The 9,672-nt window shown below is 50.0% G+C and overlaps 1 long non-coding RNA gene across 1 annotated transcript; it reads left to right on the top strand.

Annotated features, from left to right (window-relative positions):
* Window positions 1-4,800: 4,800 nt before the first annotated feature.
* On the top strand, window positions 4,801-7,585 carry LOC147663382 (uncharacterized). The gene is made up of 3 exons (XR_015305345.1): window positions 4,801-5,902; window positions 5,959-6,165; window positions 6,222-7,585. It is a non-coding gene; the product is annotated as an uncharacterized LOC147663382 (long non-coding RNA).
* The last annotated feature ends 2,087 nt before the right edge of the window (window positions 7,586-9,672 follow it).

The following is a 9,672-nucleotide window of genomic DNA, read 5'->3' on the forward strand; positions in this document are numbered from 1 at the left end:
TGACCAAAAACTCTGCTGTGGTATGCAGAGTTCTGCAAGCAGTGACGTGTGATACGTCACGCTGCTTGCGCAGACTTTCAGCACCGGGTGTTTGTCCCGTACTGTAAAATTAGCGCAAACAGTCCCACAAGCAGCACAAAGGCACTGCTTCTTTCTGCCACTCGCTAGATGTTCTACTCAAGCAGCAGCTTCCTCAACACAGACTGAAGGTTTCTCAAAGCAAGCGGTAGTGACCAGCTGCAACTGCCCTCATTGAGAAATCTCGCCAGGTGGTGGTCTGGAGTGAGATTTTCCTTGCTCGCGCTCACCAACTTAATGTTGGCAAGCCGTGGGATAGGAAAAACTTTGCTCCACGCTGCGGAGTTTTTTGGTATTCTGTGTTCCACGCGGAGTGGGAAAAACTCTGCAAACTTCGTGAGCAGAGCAGAATTTCAAACCCAGGCCTAATTGAAATCAGTCTTGACCCTGCTCCCCATAGGAACGGTCCAGCATGAACCGTCAGGCCAGGTCCTCTCGGGTCTAGAAACAAGCATCCTGGGACCGGTTTCAGGGTATCACCCCTCATCAGCCAGGCTAGGTTAAATCCAATGGCATAGTGAGCACAAGACCCACTTCTGGGCATACCCTTCCCACTTGTGGTGACTATAACCACACAAAAAGATGATGGAAGGAATGCTGAACATTCTCAAACATTCAACCCCAGCACAGAGATCTGGGCCTACATCCCTCTGCTCACCCTCTCAGCCTAATGAATCACACTCAGATGCAAGTCTGTGTCTTAATCATTGTCTTAGTCTGGCTATATATGCATATATTGAGGTGACATACTGTGTAGAAGGGGACCATAGCCTAAATTACCACCTACCTGACCCATGTCCAGTATTGGTTAAAACCAACAAGATAGCACTGAATAAAAACAATTAGGAAAGTATGCATGCTAACCCAATAGATAACAATGGCCTATTTGCTTACCAGTAATTTTCATTGCTCTTAGTCATATTCTCCTTTGTCATAGTCTTTCTTTTGTAAACGATTCCTCCTCTTGGGATGGAGATCTTTTTGCTTACCAAAATGTGTTTATTCTCTAGGTCTATGCACTTACAAGTGGCATAATGCACCTCCTGAAACTCTGTACATCTTAGTTCCTCCCTAAAGTAAGGAGGTCTGAAGAGATGCTTCCATACAGTGGACAAGGGTGGATTAAGAACTATGATTAGAAACAGTAGGACTCTGTTTAACAAAGATAACCGATTTGTTACTTTTTTGTTTGCGATCACTGAACGGTCATGAGTGTGAGGACAATAGAGCATGGGGTGAGGCGGAGTGAAGAATGTGGGTGGAGTGGAGAGCAAGGAGCTGCCATGAGGAAGCACTGCTGAAGGTTTGCAGTGGATGCAGCTATGGAAAGGAAGCTAAAGATCATAGTGCAACAAGGGAGATCAGGAGGAGAGATCAGAGAATGCAGTGGGCACTGATGGCACCCGTGATTGACCATGACAGCATAAGCAATTTTTCATAGTTTTGCAAGTTAGTGCACCAGTAGGAGATAATGACGTACACTGATTTCATCCTGGCCTGGGAACCATCTTGTATATTTGTGTTTCGTGAAACATGGCCGGTGGCAGCCTTTATGTCAGTTGTGTAGGGCGCACTTTGCCAGCTGCGACCCATGGAGGAAAGAGCGCTGGGTCCGGGTAGGGGGGATTCCGACAGACGACGAGGGAATATTAATTATTTATCTCATTTTCCTTCGTCATCGTCCATCGAAATCCCCCGACCCGGCCCCACCGATCTTACCTGCAAAGGCCACAGCTTCCCTTTGCACCAGTGCACTCAATTAGATTGTTGTGCAGCACAGTGCAGGGCTAGCGTGATTGTTGACTGTGAAAGGGGGGCACAACCCCTGTGTTTTCTGTAAGCCTTGCCGTCAACAGCACTTTCGTTGCACATACCATTAACTAATATAACTCTTAATGTTATAGTAAAAAAAAAACCTCACCCAATAAAGCACTGTTTGTGCTGCAGCAACTGTTCCTCATATACTTGTTTGTTCCTTGACACAAATAAAATGTTCCCCAGTCTCTGGGTAACCGTAGACTGCGTTTTATATCGGTGCAGCTGACTCTAAAGGCACTTTGACTTTAAATACTTAAATCCCCCGCAACAAAGGAGTCCTCTGGCAGAGCCGAATCCAAGCCGGAAAACAACAAAAGGGAATGAATGCTTTTTATGCCCGGGAGCTACATATATGCCTCACGAATTTCTCTGTTTGCAGAGAGCCAACTCTTGTGGCTTTAGCGTCGGGGCGCAACTGTATTTCACCACCTGCTGTTTGTAGTTTGATTGTTTTTTTGCCCTGTATAAATGGCAATGAAGTCACAGAAACACACAGAAAGCGCAATTTTGCCTCATTTCTCGTGAGAAAAGAGCTAGGCAAGGGCAGTGTGGGCAGCTGCCCACGGCCTTGCACTCAGCCCACACCAGTGCAACACACCACCGGTCCTCTTGTTTCCCTGCCGATCCAACTGAAAGAAAGGTGTCTCTGCAAATAGGGTCCAAGGGAGGTCCCCCGCCCCCAAGCCTCTCAGGGATGCTGTCAGGAGGCCTAGAAGAGGTAGACACTCACTCTAGTCCCAATTGCAAGGAGACCATTCAGAGATATAGCGGGACGCTCATTGTCCGGCATTTTAGCGCCCCCACAGTTTTAACTTTCAGCCCACAAGCAATCCTCACACCTTCAGCGTGATAGGAGTTGTACAAGAGGTGCTTGTAGGATGTTGAGAGGAGGAGCTGCGGCCCAGGAGTCTGCACAAAGCATCTTTTGGAGCCCTGAATGTGCCACTTATGTAAATTAGAGGGGCCTCGCACATTCCCTTTTGGTTCGGGGCCCTACGAATCCTAGAACCGGTCCTGCACACACTGACACCATCATCACCAACATCATGACTAGACTGGTAGTATGGCGTCTGCCTGCAGGGCCCTCTGGTTGCAGGAGGGGCAGTGCTGTAACATGGCGGCGCTGTGTCTCAGTGTGGGCGTGCATGCCCATGGAAGAGCTGAGAGTGTGTCCGTGTTAGACTAGCCTCCCACTGGCCCCTTTCCTTGCTCATGCTGGAGGGGGTGCTTAAGCTGTGTTGAAATGACACTGGGGTGGTCTAGACCTCTAGGCAGCTTGAGGCTGAAAGGAACCAAGTGTCTGGCAGAGATAGCTAGCAGTAGGGGCACTCCTAATGCGAACAGGTATTGGCTTTGATCGGCTGGCGGCAGCCTCTGATGATCCTGAAATGTTAAACCTTTGTTGCTGACAGTGAAAACTGGGTGGTGACCTAGGTGGTGTCGTGCTCAAACCCCTTCCCTAAGTCGTTTTGCTGCCGGTGTCTGCACTGCCAAAGACATGACTAACATAAAACCACAAGAATGAACCCTGATCCACAGAAGATCTCTGCGACCACATAAATAAATATTGCCATGGCTGCCAAAGACCTCCAGTATGACAAGTAAAAGGGGCAGCCCCAACTTCCAGCATTTAAGCATTCAAAGTGGTCAGGGGTATATCCCGGGCACAGCAAGCAGTACGCATACTGCAAAGCTTATTCCACTCTGTGACTCACAGATAAAACCCCTGGACTCAAATCCCATGGCAGGAGCAGCAGGTAGTTCTGTAGAGACAAACAGTACACTACAAGAGAAAAGCAAACAAGCATTAGAAATGCAATAGGTCTCGCAGCATTAGAGTTAGTGCTTTTAGAATTGTTTATGGTTTTTTTTGTAAATCTTTAGCATGAGGTTGAGGGTGAGTGAGGGTGAGTGAGGGTGAGGGGTTGAGGGTGAGTGAGGGTGAGGCTGAGGGGTTGAGGGTGAGGGTGAGTGAGGGGTTGAGGGTGAGGGGTTGAGGGTGAGTGAGGGTGAGGGGTTGAGGGTGGGTGAGGGGTTGAGGGTGAGTGAGGGTGAGGGGTTGAGGGTGAGTGAGGGTGAGGGTGAGTGAGGGTGAGTGAGGGTGAGTGAGGGTGAGTGAGGGTGGGTGAGTGTGAGTGTGAGTGAGGGTGAGTGGGGGTGAGTGTGGGTGAGGGATTGAGGGTGAGGGGTTGAGGGTGAGTGAGGGTGAGTGAGGGTGAGGGGTTGAGGGTGAGTGAGGGTGAGGGAGGGTGAGGGGTTGAGGGTGAGGGGTTGAGGGTGAGTGAGGGTGAGGGGTTGAGGGTGAGTGAGGGTGAAGGTGAGTGAGGGTGAGGGTGAGTGAGGGTGGGTGAGTGAGAGTGAGGGTGAGTGAGAGTGAGGGTGAGTGAGAGTGAGGGTGAGTGAGGGTGAGTGAGAGTGAGGGTGAGTGAGAGTGAGTGAGGGTGAGTGAGAGTGAGGGTGAGTGAGGGAGGGTGAGGGTGAGGGTGAGTGAGGGTGAGTGAGAGTGAGGGTGAGTGAGGGTGAGTGAGGGTGAGTGAGAGTGAGGGTGAGTGAGAGTGAGGGTGAGTGAGAGTGAGGGTGAGTGAGAGTGAGGGTGAGTGAGAGTGAGGGTGAGTGAGAGTGAGTGAGGGTGAGTGAGAGTGAGTGAGGGTGAGTGAGAGTGAGTGAGGGTGAGTGAGAGTGAGGGTGAGTGAGAGTGAGGGTGAGTGAGAGTGAGTGAGGGTGAGGGTGGGTGAGGGTGGGTGAGGGTGAGTGAGGGTGAGTGAGGGAGGGTGAGGGTGAGTGAGGGTGAGTGAGGGTGAGGGTGAGTGAGGGGTTGATGTTGAGGGGTTGAGGGTGAGAAGCTGACCTGTGCTTCGTAGGGGATTGAGGTCCCCCGCTAAAAGGTCTTATACTAAGAAAAATGTCCAGAAGGAAAAGAGAGGAATGGTGGTAGCTGCGTTGTCAAAACTTTGTAAACAGCATTGGGTGCAGGGTGGATTCCAACATGGCGGCAAAGTGTCCAATAACAGAAAACAGGTCAGCGTTCTAGCCCAATTGGAAGATTCATGTGATACCGGTGAGGCGCGCTGAGAGCTGCGCACTTCACCTGAACATTTTGAGGAATAGGAGGTGTTCCTTCACGTCGCGTTTCGATAGGGAAATAAGAAAAACGCGTCGCAAGATTTTCCGAGCAAGAATTAGAGTCTTCCTACAGAAGATACAAGTAAGACTGTTCCGATACCTTGTCAGAGTAAAAGTTCATAAATATTAACTGCGCGTGCTCTCTGGAGGCTCAGCTTCTCCTGAGCTCATGCGCAGTTGAACAGAATATCTTCTAGAGTTTACCAGAGTCTACCAGAGAAATATTTATCAAGTATTCTACGAGTATCAAAGTAAACAAAATAATTAGAATTTAGAGAAGCTGACCTGTGCTTCGTAGGGGATTGAGCACACAAAATAGGCTTGCCACCGTACATGTGAAGCAGGCGTTGTCCCGCGGCCTAGATGGAAGCGGCAAGGACCGCCCTGCAGAGGATGTGGGAGGCCGCTGGCTGTGAGCTGCTCCTGTGCAGGCGGGCACTCTGTGGAGCCGGTCAGCGCCTGTGACGCTGTGCTCTGCAGCTGGAGGACGGGCGGCACCGAGGGAGCTGCGACCGGCCTGTGGGAATGACTGGCAGGATCAGTGTGCCTGCAGCCCGGTAGATGAGCATGGCTCGCGGCGGACTGAGACGTAGTCTTGCTGTAGGCTGCGACACGGCGGGGAGGGGGCATCAAAAACATAAACAGCTAATAAACAAAAATGCCTGATTATTGAAAAAGAATAGACCAAGATATTAGATTTGTGCAAATACAATAAACAGAAGCAAGACAGTGAAGGGGCAGGAGAGAGTGAAACAGAAATAGAGGACGAGTGGAGAGGCCAAGACAGTGAAGGGGCAGGAGAGAGTGAGACGGAAACTGAGGAAGAGTGGAGAGGCCAAGACAGTGAAGGGGCAGGAGAGACTGAGACAATCATAGAGGAAGAGTGGAGAGGCCAAGACAGTGAAGGGGTAGGAGAGAGTGAGACAAACATAGAGGAAGAGTGGAGAGGCCAAGTCAGGGAAGGGGCAGGAGCGAGTGAGACAGAAATAGAGGAAGAGTGGAGAGGCCAAGACAGTGAAGGGGCAGAAGCGAGTGAGACGGAAACAGAGGAAGAGTGGAGAGGCCAAGACAGAGAAGGGGCAGGAGAGAGTGAGACGGAAACAGAGGAAGAGTTGAGAGGCCAAGACAGGGAAGGGGCAGGAGAGAGTCAGACAGAAATAGAGGAAGAGTGGAGAGGCCAAGACAGTGAAGGGGCAGGAGAGAGTGAGACAGAAATAGAGTCCATAGCAATGTAGCTAACATGGCCTACGTTTTCCAACTAATTTTAATTGCAAAAAAGCACTCGAGTTCCAACAGTAACATCCTTTATGTACAACCATTACTTCACCAAAACCATAGGAGTAGTGTAGGTGACACCAACCGCGCTTTGCCCCACCCCCCACACATGACATCACAGGAGGTGGCATCATTCAGTAATGGTTTCACAAGTGTGCTTTATGAAGTTTAACAAATCATTGCATACTTTAATTCAGGTTTATGTTGTTATACCAACGGTGACTGCTGCTCACACAACACAGTTCTGGACTTTACACAATAAAGAACAGTAAATGCTCTGGCACCCAGGATAATGTGCTGCAAGGCTAAATACTTACAAGGTCCCAAAGGCAGGACCTATTGGCTATGCTTGAAAAGTTACAACTTTGATAGATTGATAGGTTGCAAACGTAGTGTTTTGTAGAGATCATATAGGTGGATTAATGTAAAAGGAATGACCGCCTCACTTTTGGGAATGCGTGATTCTTTGAAGCAGGAGAAGGCATCATTTTGTGTTTCGTCACTGCTGTGCACAGGCCTACCACCCTTAAACGTAGACCATGTGACCTATGTACAAGAAAAGTACAGTCCTACACTCTGCACCACCCTCCAGTGCACAAGGGCAGCACTGCTTGGGTGAGGTGCCCTTCGGCTCACCACAGATTGGATGGCCTGTGCAAAAGGACAGAATAGTCGATGCGTTGTTCCTAGCACCAAATCCTCCACGGACTGCATGGTCTGTGCACAGGAGCAGCACGGCCAGTAAATATGATCGGCATAGAACAATCCCTTTGTGTGTAGCCGTAAAAGTGACTATTGAACCGTTTCTAAGATCGTCTGTCACCGCCTAGCAAAGTTTGAGTTGTTGCCGGGAGGCAGGTGAGTGGAGGGGGAGGGGTGCATCGCTGGGGGACCTTTTCAAGCAAAACCACAGAAAGAGTATCCAGGGTTATCAGCAAAGTCATTCCTTCAAGGACAAGCAACCGCCAAAGGAGGATGAAGAGAGCGTGCAGTGCTGCAAACCGGAGGAGGAGCAGGCACTACACGGACAACAGAGGTGGGCAGATTCATGTGGCAGAGGGTTACTCAGCCGACCTCGAGATAGAAGGGCCGCTCCTCTACCGAACCCCTGCAGAGATAGACTAAGGGGGTCACAAGGAGCCTACACCACTTAAGAGGGGGGCATAAGTGGGCACAGAGCAACCCTGCCTACCAAGAGAGGGATGGGTTCCTTAAAGACGGGACAGGATGAATACTTGTAGGGAATTCACTGACCCTTAAGCAAAGCAGAATAGGCAGATTAAAAATATCTAAAAAAAAATAAAAAAACACAGAACACACCCATGGAATTCGCCGACTCCAGCCATGATAGACACACTGAAGCGGCAGAGAAACCACTCCCTCCGACTCCTTGAGATGGGCGCACTAGCACATGGATGGGAGAGTAGGTAAAATGGTAGAGGGTGGAGAGCACCAACCCTGATGCATTCATAAAGGTCTGAGTTTACTTGAATGGCAAAAACCTTGTAAGAAATGCTAAGAAGAAGAGCAGGGGGCCAGGAGCTAGGAGCCTTCATACAGAAGCGAGTAGGACTTGAGGCTCAGTCCAGCTCTGTCTGACATGTGCACTAAATGGGGTTGCAAATTCCGACTAAGCTGCTGGGCCTAAGGACAGCAGCCCCGCCCAGCAGCAGTAATTATGTACTTTTGTTACAATCACAGCATTCGCACGGGTGATGCGATTGTAACAAAAGTAATGAAAACGAAAATAAGTTTATTACTTTTTGTTACAATCAAGTCACCCGCGCGGGGTGCTGTAATTGTATCAAAAGTAAATAAATAGAAATCAATGTTCCCCCTATTTCTTTACTTTTGATTCAATTGCGGCACCCACGTTGTTGACGAGATTGTAACCACAGTAACGAAAATGAAAATAAATAATGGGCGACCGCTTTCAGCATGTACTGCCCCTCGCCTCCGCGTCTCTGCACGCAGACAAACCTACCTGGTGGTGTGCTTGCGTGTCCTAAAGAGAGGCGAAACTCAGGACAAAAAAGAAAGTGAAAGCGCGCACACCGTAGCAGGAGACCGTGCCTGGGGCCTCTGGCAGCCTGACGGGCGGCAGGAAATATGATTAATGAGCAAGGTATAATGATAAAAGGGACCTGATTAGCACCTCAAAAAGGTCATAGATCAAAGTAGCATGCATTTCATGACTCCGCAATCACTGCATGCAATCTGTGGACTGGGAGAGGTAAACTGGAAGTCAGGAGGAACAAGACATGCAGCCGCGAGACGCGCTCTGTGGTGGGGGAGGGGATGAATGTTGAAGGCGAGCAAGACTGAGAGGCGGATCTGTATACACTGTCCCTTCAAGGATCATAGGGAGCGTGCAGCCTGAGCGAATGGTAGTCAAAGTTAAAACAAGCTTCTCAGCAGTGGCCGCAGGCTGCCAGTGGGAGGGAACGAGCGAGCATATGGCGAGCGGCGGGGGAGTCTGGTGCGAGGCGCGGGGGGGGGATTGAGCACACAAAATAGGCTTGCAGACGGCGTTAGACGGAAGGAAGAGAGGGGAGGGGGAGGAGAAATGCGACACGGCGGGAGGGGGCGGAGCGGGTAAACAAAGACGGACGTGCACGCGCACGCGCTTTTAAGGTCAATGCGCATGCGCATAAGCTCAATGCGCATGCGCATTGACCTTAAAAGTCACGGGCACTGCAAGGAATCGCCACGATTCCTTGCAGTGTAGATAAAGAGTGGATAAGTCGCAATAGTCTCGCTTGCTCGATGCGCATGCGCATCGACAGGCGAGACCTAAAAAACGTATCACTGCCTATTGTGCAAGCTCACAGCATTATAATGACCCATGCCTATTGGGGGCTAGTACAGCTACAAAGGAAGAAATATGGGGAGGAGACAATAGTTTGGGGACCCTTCCTGAGGAAGTTGTACTCCCAGCCAACTTCAATAGGAGCAGCAAGCTGGAAGCCGATGGGAATGGTAGAGATTGTGGTGGGATTGCACCAGTGCTAGTAACAGGCCAGGGCGGCGCTACTAAGAACAGAGCAGCATTCGTTACAGCCCTACAAATACTAGCAACACCAACACCTGGCTGCCGTTAAGTGAGCCACATACTGAGTGCCACCAGTAAAGGGGCAGAGAGAAGAGTAGCCAAGTTGGAACCCAATGGAAAAAAACGTAGGTAGACGCGTTCCGATTGGTGGAGGGCAAGTTATTAACAGTGGCGACCGGCATGGTGCGAGAAGGGGGGTTGAAAGCGGGGGAACGATAAATAATATTAATAATTAAAGAAACAGTTTTCTTGCCGTGCTGGTCCTGCGTCTCTGCTTCTTCTCTCCTTGTCAGACCGAGGCACAGGAAGCACAAAAAAGGCTCCAC

The sequence above is a fragment of the Lissotriton vulgaris genome, unplaced genomic scaffold (assembly GCF_964263255.1).
Source record: "Lissotriton vulgaris unplaced genomic scaffold, aLisVul1.2 SCAFFOLD_702, whole genome shotgun sequence".
NCBI lineage: Eukaryota > Metazoa > Chordata > Amphibia > Caudata > Salamandridae > Lissotriton > Lissotriton vulgaris.